Source organism: Lactuca virosa, chromosome 5 (genome assembly GCF_052849685.1).
Source record: "Lactuca virosa cultivar CGN04683 chromosome 5, Lactuca_virosa_CGN04683_v6, whole genome shotgun sequence".
Lineage (NCBI taxonomy): Eukaryota > Viridiplantae > Streptophyta > Magnoliopsida > Asterales > Asteraceae > Lactuca > Lactuca virosa.
The window spans coordinates 428,881,493-428,900,006 of NC_136430.1; the positions used below are offsets into that span (position 1 = coordinate 428,881,493).

General features: G+C 39.1%; 1 long non-coding RNA gene across 2 annotated transcripts; it reads right to left on the minus strand.

The window, feature by feature from the left end:
- Positions 1-1,062: 1,062 nt before the first annotated feature.
- LOC145114657 (uncharacterized) lies at positions 1,063-17,488 on the minus strand. 2 transcript variants are annotated; one of them, XR_013711131.1, is made up of 3 exons: positions 17,415-17,488; positions 17,120-17,201; positions 1,063-1,170 (listed from the first exon to the last, which is right to left on the minus strand). It is a non-coding gene; the product is annotated as an uncharacterized LOC145114657 (long non-coding RNA). The 2 variants fall into 2 exon arrangements; XR_013711130.1 differs by having other exon boundaries at positions 17,437-17,456.
- Between the last annotated feature and the right edge of the window lie 1,026 nt (positions 17,489-18,514).

An 18,514-nucleotide genomic window follows, 5' to 3' on the forward strand; every position in this document is an offset into this window, starting at 1 on the left:
TATATAAGGAAAAGTTCAATAGAGAACCATAATTATTGGTTCTTCAAGGAACCAAATCTTTTTTTTCCATTTCTAGAGCTTATTGTTTATCGAAAAAAAAATCTAAAAATATCTAAATTCATATATTAACATTGTGAATGTGAAAAATATTTTTCGGATTCACCGTGTGAATACGGTGAATCCGGATTCACGTTGTGAATTTTCAAAGATTCACATTGTGAATTTGACGTAAAAAAAATCGAATTTTATATAATTGGAAAAAAGATAAAAAGTTACAAATTTCTGTATTTTTAGTTTTTTTTTTTGATAAAAAATAAGTTCTAAAAGTTGAAAAAAAGATTGGTTCTTTGGTTCCTTGGTTAATTATGGTTCTCTATTGAACCTCGCCCTATATATATATGTTATTTTTAACTTGTAAATATATATGTGTTAAACAAAATGCTTTTTTATTCTTATGGTTTGGTCTCTATATTAAGAGTTTGGTTGTACATTGAAAAGTAATTCAACTAGAATTTTGGTCGGCTCCTTCTTGTATGATATTAATGTCTTTAAGCATAAACAATATAGTTTCTTCGGAGAAAATACCATGAGTAAGTTTGAATCCCTTAGCTACTAGCCATGCTCTATAAATGTGTATGTTGCCACTGGGTCTTCTCCTTTAAAACTCACTTGCACACAATACTCTTATTAAGTTATTATCTTTAATTTGGTGCACCAAACAAGTCTCATATTTGGCTATCATACATATACACACTAACACTGTAACACACATATATACAAATACATATCCATACATATACACATACATACATATACATACATATGTATACACACATACACACATTTATACATATACATATAGTCATATACATATATACACATACACATGCATACATATACACATACATATGACTTCTTAAATATGCATACATCTATATATACTTACATATATATACACACACTTATACATGCATACACATACTCATACATATACATATACAAACATGCATGCATACACACATCACATGTATATACATGCATGCATATAATTCAATTGTTAAGCTCTTCTAAAAAAGATAAACCCATGTTTTTAGAACGGTTACAAATCTTGTCATTTCAATATACAAATATTATCAGTTCAAGTCCTCAAATCATCGTGAGAATTAAGACCTACACAGAATCAAATACCCGAATAAACACATCAACCAACTCAAATACCTAAATAAACACATCAACCAACTCACTTCACCTTGAAGGCTTTTATCCCAACACCATCTACTACATATTGAACTCAAAACTAACAATGAACATACCATTTAATATCACATCAATTTCTAGTTGGTTTTGGGTGAGATTAGTTGGCTATTTTTTTTAGGACTACCAACAACCTAACTTAATATATTAGTCATGAAGGCCAATTTAAATTTTTTTGTTATTGTTCATTGTTATGAAGTAGTATTACATGAATACGTAATCAAAGTGGTCAATTAAAACCATATATGATCATTTAGTTGTTATAAAACATGTGTATTTTTCTTAAACCAAGTTATTTATTTATTTATTTATTTAATTTTTCTCGCAACTTTACTATTTATCTTTCCTTAATGTTTTTCTTAAAATTTATATTTCCTTAATGTTTTTCTTAAAAGGAAGAATTTCTTATATGCTTCTTAAATATCAAAATATTATATTTATCCAATCTAATTTCTAAATATTATATTTACTATTTCCAACTATTGTCCAATTAATCATTATTTTTAACATTTTATAATCACTATTTATAATTTTAAGTTTCATATATTATACTTACCCAGTTACCCTTCAAAAACCATTAATATATAATATTTATTTTTCTCTCCAAAACCACATAGACCCTATCCAAATACGATATTCAAATTCTCTTATCATATCACTAGTCCAGAAATCGCATCAGACCCTCTCCAAATATGATATTATAAATCCTTTATCACTAGTCCAAATATGATATTCCAAAGCTCTTAACACTAGTCTCAAAGAATATATTGACTTGATTTTTTTTCATTTGTTAATTATTATCCTTATATATAAGTTGGGGCTAACCCACTTGGCTAACATAAAGTTCTAAACTAACAACTAACTAGGTGATCATGAGTTCAATCCTTGACAGAAGTGGAAAAAATTAATTAGTTGTCGTTCCAAAAAAGAAAATTATTATCGACAAAATACAAAGTGTACAAAAAACATGAAAGTGAAGCAAACAAATACTAATGACCAATACAAGGAATACGTGAATAAAGAAACACCAAAAGATAGAAGAAGCAACGAGTAATCAAGCAATATACACTAAATTTAATTATGAGCTTTAAAATTAGCATTCCCAAATGACTATTAATAGCATCGAACTATGAGAGCACCCATATATAGATTCCAAGTTTGAGGATACTTAAAGGAGCAATAGCAGCGGCTTGAAGAACCTTATGTCTCATAGTTTATTAAAAATGCTATAAAAAATTGGAGGTTGGAATTTGAAAAGGAAAATAAAGTCTTGTGTGATCAATGAATTGGACGAGGTTGGAATCTAAAAAAGCAAGTCAATGAATTGGACGAGGCGGAGGCTAGGCAACTCTAGATCTGATCCGGAGATAACACATATGAGGGATTGCAAGCAAAGAATTATTGAAATGGAGAAGTTTGCGAAGCTTAATCCGATAGAAAAATCCAAAATTAAATGGTTGAGTGAGGGGGATGAGTACTAGAGATTATTTCACATATGAGTAATTTTCACAGGAGACTTGGAATTTCTTTGGATCCAAGTTTTATGAAGATTTTCCCAATCGGCTACTATTTCTCAATTCCAATTTAAAAAAAAAAATCTCAGGTTATGGATAGAGGTTTTTTGGAAGCTCCCTTTGAGATTAACAAAATTAAAGAGGCTACGTGGAATTACGGTAATAAGAAAGCGACAGGACCGGACGGTTTCACTTTCAAATTCATCAAACATTTTTGGGACATGATGCAAGCATTCAAACATTTTTGGGACACGATGCAAGATGATATTATGGGCTTTTTGAAATATTTTAAATCATATGATTGTCTTTCCAAAGAAGCAATTCATCCTTCATTACCCTTCCACCCAAAGTAAAAGACCCACTTTCTTTAAATGATTTTCAACACATTAGCCTTATTGAATGTGTCTACAAAATAATAGCCAAGACTCTTGCTTCTAGGCTAAAACGAGTGATTGATTCGGTGAATGATGAGGTTCAAACGATTTTCATTGAAGGAAAAATCATTTTTGATGGTCCCATGATTATCAATGAGTTGTGAACTTGGTCTAAAAAGGCAAAAATTAGATGTTTCTCTTCAAAGTCGACTTTGATAAAGCTTTTGATTCCATTAATTGGAACTACTTGTTGTTAGTCATGTCTCATATGGGCTTTCATGATAAATGGATTCTTTGGATCAAGAGATATCTTTCTTCTTCTAGAGCCTCAATTTTAATTATTGGTCCAACTATTAAGGAGTTCCCTGTCACGAAGGGTGTTCGACAAGGTGATCCTATTTCACCTTTTTTTTTATTTATAATCGTTATGGAAAGGCTTAATGTTGCTATGAGAACAACCTATTAACGGTGTATGGGGTTAGCCCATACATAAACGCGACACAACAACATTAAAGAAGACCTAACCAACACGGTAAGCCCACAACTTACCAGGTCGGCTACCTTTAGCAACCTAAATCAACTGTAGAGTCGGTAGAGGCAATATTTTATAGCAAGAAAAATCATCCATGCAAATTCTTATGCAAAATCCCAGGCGGAAAAGGCAATACTAATATATTGAAGAGTACTACCCTTGCAACCTTTGGATAAAAGTGTAGCCTGGTCAATGAAGCAAGAAACCATACTTTTTAATTTGTATATAAAGACTACGACATGCACCGGTAAAGGTAGAACACTTCTCTTAAAAAAACAGTTTTGCAACACCCACAATTGACATCTAACTTAGGCATCATAGAGCAATACTGAGGTCCATCCCTCGTTATCGCTTTCTAACCTAACATTTGTCTATTTTTACAGCTTGCCTCCTTGTTTGTGCATTAGGAGAAGATACGAACCAATTACTATTAGGCATCCAAGAGGCTATGTAGCAACATTGGCGCCATCCGTAATAAACATGCAAGACAATCAGCAAACCTTGCGCCCTTTGTCTGACTCACCTTTTAGTCCGATTAGCTTAATCCCAGTGTTCACCCCAAATAAATCAGTAACACAGAGCACCACACCACCGAAGATAACCCTATCTCAACCAAAAGTACATAATCCTTCTCGAACAAATGTGCAGATCGTAGGAGGGTTGAACAGACGATCAGCCGTAAAGGGAAGGAAAACCAGGCAAAGAACGTCTGTCACGGTAGAAACAACGAGCATCTCCAGTGTAACACTCGGCTAAAATAAAGTACACTAGATTTTTTTAATACGTACTTCATACAAGCCATCATACAAGTCATTATAATTTAAATAAAAAGATAGTTATACAAGATCGGTTCGAGTCGGGTTTAAAATTTTACAAAACATTCCAAAGTTATTTATCAAAAGAAACACACTATGGCTACTCCATTAAGCTCTTTCTATTATCTTTATGAATGAGACATACTAAATCACACTAAATCATAAGAAATTACATTCTGACCATGCTAGGCCTTTTTCACATTGACTCGGAATGTGTTTCTAAAATGAAAGACTTAGGAAAGACAAGATACATTCTTGAAATGTAAAATCTATAGAGATAGAGAAAATGAATGTTAAAAGTTTTATATCTTTATGCATATATGGACAATATCTTGAAAGGGATCAAGATACAAAATTCCTTTGGAGGAATCTTGGTATTGTCACATGGCACTAAAGTTTGAGCCAACCTCAAAAGAACCTAGCTCATAGGTTTCAACTATCTGAAATGATTTATATTCTATTTGCTTGACAAATAAATCCATCATTTATGCCATATTATGCATAAGACTTGGTATATGATCATGCTATGAACATATCATAATATACCAATTGAATACATGGTTAAGTCATTGGATGACTATAGGAACATTCTAAGAGTGCTTTAGAAGAACTAAGAGAATATATATATATATATATATATATATATATATATATATATATATATATATATATACATATATGAGATAATTAGTTTAGAATAAAATCTTCATGTAAAGAGCTACATAAGATTCTGATTTCTAAGCAAATATGGGTAATTATGAATTATAATTGGATTATGACTTCATTACGGGATGAAAATTAAGTTTTGTTGGAATGAGGTCCAACCAAAACAAAATGGCACAATATACTACAAAATAAGAATACAATGCTTTATATGTTGAAATCTAATATGATTGGATGAATGAGTTCATTGAAAAACTATGTTGATTTATGCCATTTAAGGGTCACATAGAAATCTTAGTGATTTCGATAGTATACTTAATCGAGATAAGAGACTCTATGTCACGAAAGAACACCAATAATATACTCCAATATATTTTACTATGCCTAGAGTAAAGTCAAATATGGAGATGATAGTATTTACAGAATTTACACAAATTAAGTTTAGTCGAACCCATTAATAAAGTCCTTCTTCTAAGCTAAGTATAATGTGACAACAACTATTATATAATGTTTTGATATATTGAGATATGATTATAACATCAATACTTGTTGTGTTTTATATTAACATGTTTAATCCATGAATAATCTTATTATTCTAAAAGTTCATAGTCGATTATAATTATGGGAGCAATTATGAAATAAGACTAATATGAATTGGATTGGTTGACTTTCACTACATGAAGGTAGGCAATGGATTGTAACCAAGTTTCATAGGTACTTGTCAAAGAACTGTTATTGAACTGACCAACTTCAAGATCATTTCATGGATCACTAATATGAATGATACTTGATTAAAAGGTACCATCTTTATATCCTTAACACCTGAGATACATAGTGAGACTTAAGTGTATGGAGTGTTGTGCTTAGATATGGCCAAATGATGGTCCTTAACTAGGCAGTTATAAAAGCCGTTTTCATGCATGGTATGAACTATGCAAGAGGCTTGTGTAGTCAAGATAGAATTTGTTCCTCTTATGTGTTGCGAGTTAGACATCTAAGGCGCCTTACCAAAAGTTGAACACCTAATGAGATTGACCGTGATCTGTATCTCATGTTCAACATGACGTCTATAATAAAGGATAACTAATAAACTTACCTTATACACCAATTGTAGCTTGGAGCTTTTTGGGAATTGGGCGTTGATAGAATGGCATAAAGTCATATGTTGTTGGGGGCAGTAAAATGTTGCTAGACGTTCACCACTGTCTATATCATTCTAATATGTGTCTTGTGCAAGTGAGAGATTGAAAGATCTAGTATGCTCAAGAATCATATTAAAGTGATATTGCTAATTAACATATGATACTAATGGGTCACACTAACAACAATTTGATACAACTAATTATTTATTAAAAATTAATTTTAATAAATGTTCAATAAACTCTTATAGTTAATTGGGAATTATTTGTTTCATGGAAATAATAATTTTCATTGGCAAGTAACATTATATAATTCATATGGTATGAATTAATAAGTCATGCACAACATTTTGGACTAGAAAAATTCTTTTGTCTTTGGCCAAAAAGTTAAAGTTTATATATTATAAAATTGCTTTATAAAATATAAAAGTTTTGTCTTCTTTTGACTCCTATTTTCGAAATTTAAGAGAAGAAAAAGATGGCATGGTTTTTTGATTAATTTAATCAAAAGCATGGCATGTCTTAAGAAGCATGGGAGACACTTAGGTGTAGATGCACGGATGGCTAAATGTAACATCCGGTTTTCGAGGTATATTATTTTCATTATTTAATTTGGCAATCTTGGAGAGACTCGACGAGTTGACGCCTCAACTCGTCGAGTAGGGCCGTGACTTATGACGTGTATTAATGAATGAACTCGACGAGTCTGTGAGCCAACTCGCCGAGTCAGCACTGTTGAGGGAAACCCTAATTTAGCGGGCTTGTGGCCTATATAAAGGCACTTATAGCCTCCCTTTGGCGGCCACACTTCCATGAGAAACCCTAAACGACCTTGGAGCTCATATAGTGAGAGATAGAGAGAGCTAACTTTGAGATCTTTGGTGCTTTTGTGGAAGGGAGAAGAGAGTTTTCAAGCAAGGAGTAAAGGAGGGGCATTGGATCCGCTAATACTCGTCCAGGAGCTTCTGTTAAAGGTATCAAGTTCGAACCTTTCCTTCTGATTAAGTAGATGGCATTTTTGGGAGATTAGGGCTCCTTTTTGTGTATATTTTGGGACTTGAAAGGTTTGGGGTTCATGAGGAAGCTTGAACTCCAGATCTGGTCTATAGGAGACCTTTAACATCTAAAGGTTCAAGCTTTATTCTGATTTGGTGAAGTCCTTGTGAGAAAAACCTTTGTTAAGGCATGATCTTGGCATTTCTTGCCCAAAATGCCATGCATGGACGTAAAGTCTATGACTTTACGTGATATTTGATCCCTGAGAATGTGGATCTGAAGTTTGAGGAAGTATTCAGCCTTAAATCGTCTGAATGCAAGCTGAGTCTTAATGGACTCACCGAGTTGATGAGCCGACTCGGCGAGTAGCTTAGGGTTTGTCCCGATGAGTTGAATCGCGCTATAACTCGACGAGTTGGACCTTCCTGAGGTTACTAAAAAACGATGGGACTCGACGAGTCGCACGAGTGCACTCGGCGAGTCTGGTCAATTTTGGACTGTTGACTAGAGTTTGACTTCTGTTGACTGTAAGGTCTGGTCAAATAAGTAGTAAAAGTCAGGGAGGGGTAAAATGGTCTTTTACCCATTTAAGGGACTAAGAGTGTAAGAAAGATCAACGAATAGTGTAATTGAGAGTGAGAGGAGTATTGATTAGAAATATTATCCATGTGATAGGCGGAGGCTAGATCGAGGATTTCGAGCACGAGATTTTACTAGCTAGCTTACGAGGTGAGTCTTCTCACTATACTTTACCTTGAGTGGAATTTATGTGTGACCAGAGGGTCTTTTGTGTTTACTTGAGTTATGCTTTGTTATGTGATATATATTATATTATGTGAGGCTAAGACCGGACTGGAGGGTCCAACGAGCCATGGGACTGGAGGGTCCCAAACAGACCGGACAGGAGGGTCCAACGAACCGTGGGACTGGAGGGTCCCACTGAGACACATGGACCGGAGGGTCTTACAGGGTTATTGCCTCGAGTGGCTAATATGTTGTATGTGGTATTTTGGGGGACTCACTAAGCTTTGTGCTTACTGTGTTATGTGTTATGTGTTTCAGGTAGTTCCGAGGATCGCGGGAAGGCACCGGCGTGATTGTACACATCTGTTTGAGATTCTGCTGAGGATTATGGGATTTGACTTTTGTTGTGGATTTTATGATGACTTTGAGACACTTATGATTTTTATGATATATAATATATGAGTTTTATGTGATTTAAAAATGAAAAAAATTGGTTTGAAAAATTATGTCGTTACGAGTTGGTATCAGAGCCTTGGTTTGAGGGATTCGGATGCACCTTCGGGTATGTCTGGACTCAAACTGAGGATTTGAGAATTTTTTTTATAGAAACGATTTTTCTAAAAACGAGCAAGAGTTCTAAGAGAAAAACGACAAAGAGCGGTGTGTATAATCAGCCAGAGCCCGAACGGTGATTTCCCAAAATACCCTTACTTTCTGTGTTATGAGATATTTATAAGATATTATGAGACATATTATGCATGCTAGGGAGTAGGCTAGGTATTTCATATTTTAGGACTAGAGTGGCGTGATTTGTGATGCCTTAGCCTAGGAGTTACTGCTACCTGTGATTTGCTTTGAGAACGAGTATGTAGCAGGAATGAGCTTATGAGAGTAGGCGGTGTTTGGCGAGATATAGAGTACTTGCAATCGGGAATCCTAGGAGGAGGACTTGGGGTGATTACAGATGCGTTGTGGAAGGTAGTATTGGGCCCGTACTACTGGAAGCACCGAATCAGTAAGCAGCCCAAGTAAGAATCCTTAGGATGCTAAGGAGCAAGTAGGGGCGAGTGATCGAGTGTGAGTATACTCGAACGAGTCTCTGATGATTTTATGTTGTGTTTCAGAGACATCATGGTGGGTACGCGCCACAACCCGGGAGACAGTGGTACCAGTGGTACGAGTGACGAGGAGATTTGCAGGATGATCCACGAGGAGGTGGCCGCAGCCATTCGAGCAGAGATACCAGAGATGTTTGGGTCTATTAAGACCACCCTGATTGAGACGTTTGATGAGAGATATGCTGCTCTTACCGAGGCGGCTGCTGCTGCAGCCACTGCATCTGTCGCCGCTGCCAGGCCACAGGGAGGTGACTCGTTGTTGTACCGGGAATTCAGCAACACGAAGCCACCAGACTCAGGATCCAATTGCCGCGATGAGATGGATCTCTGATATTGAGGGATGTTTCTACACTTGTTCCTGTCCGGAACATTTGAGGGTACGGTTCACGCTGAACCAGCTTCGCTTGGGGGCGAAGGACTGGTGGAAGTTTGTGACATCGGGTTTCACTCCTGCAGAGCACACTGCAGTTACATGGGAGAGATTTACCATGATGTTTCGAGATGAGTATGTTCCCCCGATGGAGAGGGAACGGTTGGCCCAGGAGTTTCTGTCCCTCAAGCAGAGGACAGAGTCAGTGACAGTGATTACGAGGATGTTCCATGAGAGGGCATTGTTCTTCCCTGAGCACGTGTCTACCGAGCAGGCACGTATGAGCCGATATTTGAGCATATTGAGGAGGGATATCCGCGAGTTCATGGCGAACTCGACTTATCGGTCATTTGCTGAGGTTCAAGCAAATGCCCGAAAGAGGGAGATTGAGCTGGAGACTCAGGCCAGGGAGGAGGCAGAGTCTCAGGGGAGGGATCGGCGGTCGGCACAGTCTCAGCCGGCAGCCAAGTGGGTGAAGCCCGCTGATTCGAGATCTGGAGGCCAGAAGGGCCGCACTTGTGGGAAGTGCGGCAAGAGTCATGAGGGGGTGTGTCGAGCGGGTGTTTGCTACAAGTGTGGAAAAGAGGGGCATATCGTGAGGGATTGCCCCAAGGGATTTGCAGTCTGCTTTCACTGCAACCTGACCGGCCATCGGAAGGCCGAGTGTCCCCAGCGAAGGCCGAGGCACCGAAGGCTCGCGGGAGAGCCTTTCAGCTGACAGCGGAGGAGGTCCACGCAGCACTTGATGTCGTGGCCGGTATGTGTTCTATTAACTATTTATTTTGAGTTATTTTGCGCTTATATTGTGTTATGCATAGGTTCTTTTCTTGTGAGTTATGTACCTGCCTTGGTGTTATTTGAATCGGGTGCGATTCGATCCTTCGTATCATTAGCATTTAGTCGTCACATCAGTATCCGATGAGAGACGTTGAGTCGACCTCTAAGAGTTTCCATAACCGGTGAGCATGCGGTGCTTGCGACTGATGTTTTACGAGGATGCACGATGGAGATCTTCGGAGTCGAGTTTCCGATAGACCTGGTACCGATCGCGATGGGGGATGTCTGTGTCATCGTGGGCATGGACTGGTTAAGTTGATACGGAGCAGTTATTGACTATGAGCGTCAGCTGGTGACCATACGAGACCCTAGTGTGGGAGTGCTTACAGTGTATGGCGAAGTTACCCGATCTGGGTCAGCATTTTGCTCGGCCGCCAGAGCGAGACAGAGTCTGCAGCAGGGTTGTAGGGGTTTTGTGGCGTATGTGATGGATACGCGAGTTGCTGCCGAGAGATCGAGTTCTATCACGGAGGTTCCGATAGTGAGGGAGTTTCCAGATGTTTTCCCCGAGGAATTACTGGGAGTGCCTCCCGAGAGGCAGGTGGAGTTCCGGATTGATTTGGTTCTGGGAACGGCGCCTATTGCCAAGGCCCCTCATCGCCTTGCGCCGCCATAGATGCAGGAGTTATCCTCACAGCTTCAGGAGCTGTTGGGGAAGGGATTCATCCGACCGAGTAGCTCGCCTTGGGGAGCGCCGATCCTTTTTGTCAAGAAAAAGGATGGTTCACATCGGATGTGCATTGATTACCGGGAGTTGAACAAACTGACGGTTAAGAACCGTTATCCACTTCCGAGGATCGACGATCTGTTCGATTAGTTGCATGGTGCATCTTGGTTTTCCAAGATCGATTTGAGATCCGGATATCATCAGATGAGAGTTCGGGAGGAAGACATCCAGAAGACGACCTTTAGGACTCGTTATGGGCATTACGAGTTTGTGGTGATGCCATTCGGACTCACCAACGCACCGACAGCGTTCATGGATCTCATGAACCGGGTGTGCAGGCCCATGTTGGACCGGTCGGTGATCGTGTTCATCGACGATATTTTGGTGTATTCGAGATCCAGAGAACAACATGAGGAGCACTTGAGGGAGATTCTGGGGGTATTAAGATCGGAGAGGCTTTATGCCAAATTCTCCAAGTGTGATTTCTGGTTACGAAAGGTCCAGTTCCTGGGACACCTCGTTAACCAGAATGGGATATTGGTCGATCCGGCCAAGATTGAGGCAGTTATGAGATGGGAGGTACCGAGATCCCCTACCGAGATCAGGAGTTTTCTGGGTTTGGCCGACTACTATTGGAGATTCATCAGAGACTTCTCCAAGATTGCCGTCCCCCTCACCAGGTTGACTCGGAAGGGCGCTACTTTTTCTTGGGGTCCCGAGCAACAGACCTCATTTGAGACTCTTCGCCAGAAGCTGTGCGAAGCCCCAGTGTTAGCTCTTCCCGAGGGGATAGAGGACTTCGTGGTTTATTGTGATGCATATATATCTGGGTTGGGTGCGGTGCTAATGCAGAGAGGGCACGTGATAGCGTACGCTTTGAGGCAGTTGAAGCCTCATGAGATGAGGTATCCGACCCACGATCTAGAGTTGGGGGCAGTGGTGTTCGCCCTCAAGATCTGGCGCCACTATTTGTACGGGGTTCGATGTACCATATACACTGACCACAGGATCCTGAAGTATCTTATGTATCAGCCCAACCTGAATATGCATCAGAGGAGGTGGTTGGATGTAGTGAAAGACTATGATTGTGAGATCTTGTATCATCTGAGCAAGGTTAACGTGGTAGCTGACGCCCTGAGTCGCAGATCAGAGAGTACCCTGGTCCGAGATGTGTGTATGAGGATGACAGTGATGACTCCATTTTTGGATACCATACGAGAGGCCCAGGCGGAGGCCGTGAGACCTGAGAACCGCAAGAGGGAGCGGGTGATTGGACAGGTATCCGAGTTTGTGAAGGATAGCCGAGGACTTATGACCTTCCGAGGGCGGATTTGGGTGCCCTATACGGCCGGAGCTCGGCGTATACTGATGGAGGAGGCGCACAGATCGAGATTCTTGATCCATACCGGGGCCACTAAGATGTATTTGGACCTGAAGAGAGATTACTGGTGACCCTGTATGAAGAGGGATGTTGCTTGGATAGTTGAGAGGTGTTTGACTTGCCGTCGGGTCAAGGTAGAGCACCAGCGACCACATGGTCCATTGCAGCCTCTGGAGATTCCCCAGTGGAAGTGGGAACATATTTCGATGGACTTTATCACCAAATTACCGAGGACTGCGCGTGGAGTCGACGCGATTTGGGTAATTGTGGACCGACTGACGAAGAGTGCTCACTTCCTTGCTATAAGTGAGAGCTCTTCCGCGGAGAGGTTGGCAGAGATTTATGTGAGAGAGGTGGTAGCACGGCATGGGGTGCTGATCTCTATTGTGTAAGATCGAGACGTGCGTTTCACTTCCAGGTTTTGGAAGAAATTTCATGAGGAATTGGGCACGCGCTTACATTTCAGTACTGCATATCACCCACAGACAGACGAGCAGAGTGAACGGACGATCCAGACGCTCGAGGACATGTTACGAGTGTGTGTCATGGACTTCGGAGGAAGTTGGGACACCTACATACCGTTGGCCGAGTTTTCTTACAATAATAGCCACCATTCGAGTATTGGTATGCCTCCCTTTGAGCTTCATTATGGGAGGAGGTGTCGGACTCCCATTTGCTGGGGAGAAGTGGGTCAGAGGGTGATGGGCAGCACGGAGATAGTGCTGAAGACGACTGAGCAGATTCAGCTAGTCAGGCAGAGATTGCTGACGGCCCAGAGCCGCCAAAAGAGTTATGCGGACAGGCGACAGTCCGAGCTGGAGTTTCAGGTCGGAGATTTTGTGCTCCTGAAAGTATCCCCATGGAAGGGGGTGAGCCGGCTCAGGAGGCGGGGCAATCTGGGCCCCCGATATATCGGTCCGTGCAGAGTGACCGCCAGAGTGGGTAAGGTAGCATACCAGTTGGAGCTACCCGCGGAGTTGAGTCAGATTCATAACACCTTCCACGTGTCCCAGCTGCGGAAGTGTGTGGCCGATGAGACGGCAGTGGTACCGCTAGAAGACATTCAGGTGGATGCGAGCCTAAATTACATTAAGAGGCCGAAGGCGATTCTAGATCGAAAGGTGAAGGTTCTGAGGAACAAAGAAGTGCCACTGGTTCAGGTCCAGAGGCAACATCGGAAGGGATCCGATTTGACTTGGGAACCAGAGTCAGAGATGCTGGAGCAGCATCCTGAGCTATTTGCGGAGCATGACTTTGAGGGCGAAGTCTGATTCTAGTGGGGGAGATTTGTAACATCCGGTTTTCCAGGTATATTATTTTCATTATTTAATTTGGCAATCTTGGAGAGACTCGACGAGTTGACGCCTCAACTCGTCGAGTAGGGACGTGACTTGTGACGTGTATTAATGAATGGAGTCGACGATTCTGTGAGCCGACTCTCCGAGTCAGCACTGTTGAGGGAAACCCTAATTTAGCGGGCATGTGGCCTATATAAAGGCACTTATAGCCTCCCTTTGGTGGCCACACTTCCCTGAGAAACCCTAAACAACCATGGAGCTCATATAGTGAGAGCGAGAGCTAACTTTGAGATATTTGGTTCTTTTATGGAAGGGAGAAGAGAGTTTTCAAGCAAGGAGTAAAGGAGGGGCATTGGATCTGCTAATACTCGTCCAGGAGCTTCTGTTAAAGGTATCAAGTTCTAACCTTTCCTTCTGATTAAGTAGATGACATTTTTGGGAGATTAGGGCTCCTTTTTGTGTATATTTTGGGACTTGAAAGGTTTGGGGTTCATGAGGAAGCTTGAACTCCATATCTGGACTGTAGGAGACCTTTAACATCTAAAGGTTCAAGCTTTATTCTGATTTGGTGAAGTCCTTCTGAGAAAAACCTTTGTTAAGGCATGATCTTGGCATTTCTTGCCCAAAATGCCATGCATGGACGTAAAGTCTATGACTTTACGTGATATTTGAGCCCTGAGAATGTGGATCTGGAGTTTGAGGAAGTATTCAGCCTTAAATCGTCTGAATGCAAGCTGAGTCTTAATGGACTCGCCGAGTTGATGAGCCGACTCGGCGAGTAGCTTAGGGTTTGTCCTGATGAGTTGAATCGCGCTATAACTCGACGAGTTCGGGGTTAACTCGACGAGTTGGACCTTCCTGAGGTTACTGAAAAACGATGGGACTCGACGAGTCGCACGAGTGCACTCGGCGAGTCTGGTCAATTTTGGACTGTTGACTAGAGTTTGACTTCTGTTGACTGTAAGGTCTGGTCAAATAAGTAGTAAAAGTCAGGGAGGGGTAAAATGGTCTTTTACCCATTTAAGGGACTAAGAGTGTAAGAAAGATCAACGAATAGTGTAATTGAGAGTGAGAGGAGTATTGATTAGAAATATTATCCATGTGATAGGCGGAGGCTAGATCGAGGATTTCGAGCACGAGATTTTACTAGCTAGCTTACGAGGTGAGTCTTCTCACTATACTTTACCTTGAGTGGAATTTATGTGTGACCAGAGGGTCTTTTGTGTTTACTTGAGTTGTGCTTTGTTTATGTGATATATATTATATTATGTGAGGCTGAGACCGGACCGGAGGGTCCAACGAGCCATAGGACTGGAGGGTCCCAAACAGACCGGACCGGAGGGTCCAACGAACCTTGGGACTATAGGTCCCACTGAGACACATGGACCGGAGGGTCTTACAGGGTTATAGCCTCGAGTGGCTAATATGTTGTATGTGGTATTTTGGGGGACTAACTAAGCTTTGTGCTTACTGTGTTATGTGTTATGTGTTTCAGGTAGTTCCGAGGATCGCTGGAAGGCACTGCCGTGATTGTACAAATCTGTTTGAGATTCTGCTGAGGATTCTGGGATTTGACTTTTGTTGTGGATTTTATGATGACTTTGAGACACTTATGATTTTTATGATATATAATATATGAGTTTTATGTGATTTAAAAATGAAAAAAATTGGTTTGAAAAATTACGTCGTTACACTAAAAGAGTTAAGGACTTAAGGGTAAAGAAAGTGCTTTATGAAGGCTTTAACCTTTTCCTTTTCTCTTGCCTTGAATCCGTAACATGCATGCATTCTTCTCTTTCTCACCATCTTTGGTTCATACAGGAAGATATTACTTGCTTTTAATACTCTCTTGAAGTTCATACTTTGGTTATGAACTTCAAGCTCCAGAGCTAAGAGTTTTAGACTAGCATCTACATCAAGTTGACTTCTTGTTGGTGTCTCTAAATTTCATCATTCTTTATCAACTTGCAAGCCTCCCAAAAGGATCCAAATAACTACAAATGTTGTAATTTTCTCCATCTTCTTCTTTAGTGCTTGTTTTCTTTCCAAACTTTACAAGATGATCATTGGTTGGTTTAACTTGTTTATGTTATTCAAAAAATGATCAAGTCTTCCGTTGCCAAATTTTATGTTTTTTTAAACTAGTTTTTGAATAAAAACTCAACAGTATTGTGCACTATATCCAAATAAGTTTTTAACCATACTTAATTTTATATCTTTCGCATAAGTTGATTAAGTTTTAATCTTGTTTGTTTTATGTTCTTTTTAATCTAGTTGAGAGAATGCAAACTAATTTAAAATATCCCTAAAGCTGGCATTTTGTGGCCATTTATGTGAATAAATCTTCATAGCATTTTCAATATTGCATGAGAAGACAAAAAAAAACGTAGTACAGAATGATTAATGTACATGTAGTCATAGTGTGAATTAGCCGAAATAGAATGCATACAAACAACGATTGCAGATAATTTTCAATGATCACTATAACACTACGACAGAAAAATTCCAAATAGTATCAATGTTTAGCATATAATGATTATGACATTGTCTATATTGATGTATTAAAACTATAAGGATATACGTAACAATAGTTCTTTCTCTAACACTACAGGAAAATTCCAAGTGTTTCCAACCTCATGTTAGTTTGCATTTTGATTACCAATTAATATGGTTTGTTTGACATTTAGGGTATAAACACTTAAAACTAAAGTGTAGTGGCCAGTATGTGAAGGTTAAAACCAAGCTTATGTTAAAACCCATTAGGGTATATACTAGCCACCGTTAGGCTCAAGAGAATAAAGAGGATAAATTTTGGAGTTTTAGTGGGGAATCCATCATTTAAACAATAAATTTAATATTTGTTGGTGGTTTTCTATCCAATTTAATAGTAAACAATATAGGTAAAATTCAATCCATTCTCATGAGTACTTTGATGATTAAGAGAGTTTTAGTAGGGCTTAAGATAAACAATTGTTAACCAAGGTATAGATCATACGTGAGCGAGAGAACCCTTTGGGAAAGACGATGTGAGTACGACCACATAAGGTTTTTGGCCAGATCGTATGAGTAATTGGTACATGCTATAAGAGACAAAGTCTAACCCAAAAAGAATTAGATATGAATGAGGGGTTTTGGTCGAGAACATCCGATTGTACATGTTTTCTTTTGAGATGGTACATGGAAGGCAGACACCCATATGCTTATTTCAAATTAATCAGATATATGGCTTACTATAACAATTGGTACGACCTTACCAATTGAAGTCCATAGTATACCAATGGAAGGCATATTTGTACCGTTTGCCTTCCGTACCGTACGACCTTAAGTGTAAAAAAGATTGTGTTAGAGAACGCCTACATGACACATTGGGTCTCGCAAACCGAGTGTGTGGTACACATATGATGGTTCATGTGTTACCTAGTATAAGAGAACTTGAAGCTTATATCCATGAGTGTGCATTCTTCTGCCTCCTGTAATCATGCTTCATCTAATAATTCACCTGAAAAGACAAGGGAATCCTTAACGGCTAGTTTCAGAGTTTTAGCAAAAAAAAAAAAAAAATGAAGGGGAAAAAAAGTAAGGAGAGAAAATAAAAGAAAAGAAAAGAACAAAAATTTGTTTTATGTCCTCTGAGTTTGAGAGAAACCAAAAAAAAAATGTATTCATTTGATAGGAAGTAGAATAGTACATTTCATAGGAAGTAGAATAGTACATTGAGAGATATGTGTAGTTACATGAAGATTGAGAAGAATATGTGGGCATGAAATAAATTATCGTGAATGTTTTGTTATCCCTCGTATACTTCTCAACAATTTGTTTTGTTTTAAAAAGTTTGGTAAATATTCCTGTACGGATGAAAGATTTATAAAATCTTAATTTTTTTATAATATGATATTTCAAACTAGTCCATTTTTCTATGTATTTAAGTTATGTTGTATTCAATTATATATTATTTGTTGAAAATATCTTGCTTTAGTGATGTATTGCCTAACAACAAAGAAAAAGATTCTTTATATTATAAATTTATTAAAAACGGACCCCATGATTGTAAATAAAATTTTATTAAGTGAAACTACAAATCATACACGCAATGGCCTGGACCAGTAATTCTGGTGGTTTTGTTTTAGTAGTTGGTGGGATTATTCATAATGATCTATTAATGTTCTCATAGAGTGTGACATGATTTGGTAATCCAAGAGATCTTGATTTAATTAGGATGTTAACATTTTGGTTTGACCGGTAAATTGTTTGCAAATATGATAATTTTAGGTTGACATATGCAGTGTTGTAAAACTCGCCGAGTTGGCCGATTACTCCTCCGAGTACTCGCTACTCAGCCCTTACCAAAGCGAGTTACAGAATCCCGAGTACTCCCCAATCGGCCCTTACTAAACTGAGCAATTTTGTAAACCCGGTCAACTCGGTGATTAATATGTATAATATACTTAATGATTTATTATTTAACACACACACATGAGATTATTACTACATATATATCTTAAATTTTCAGTAATTATTCATCAAAGTGTGCCCATTATGTGTTTTTCAATTTTTGTGTATTCACATGTCTCTAATTTTGTTATATATTTCAATCAACTTATGATTTTGATATATATAATTTCCCTAAAAATATTTCTACATGAATTACCAAATCCGAGTACTCCCCAAATACTCGCGAGTACTCCCGAGTACTCGCTACTCGGTAGTCGGCCGAACAGGTACCGAGTAACGAGTTCTACAACCTTGGACATATGTACAATGGATGTTGCTAAAAAAAAAAACAATGAAGGGACATGTGTGTAGTTGTGCATG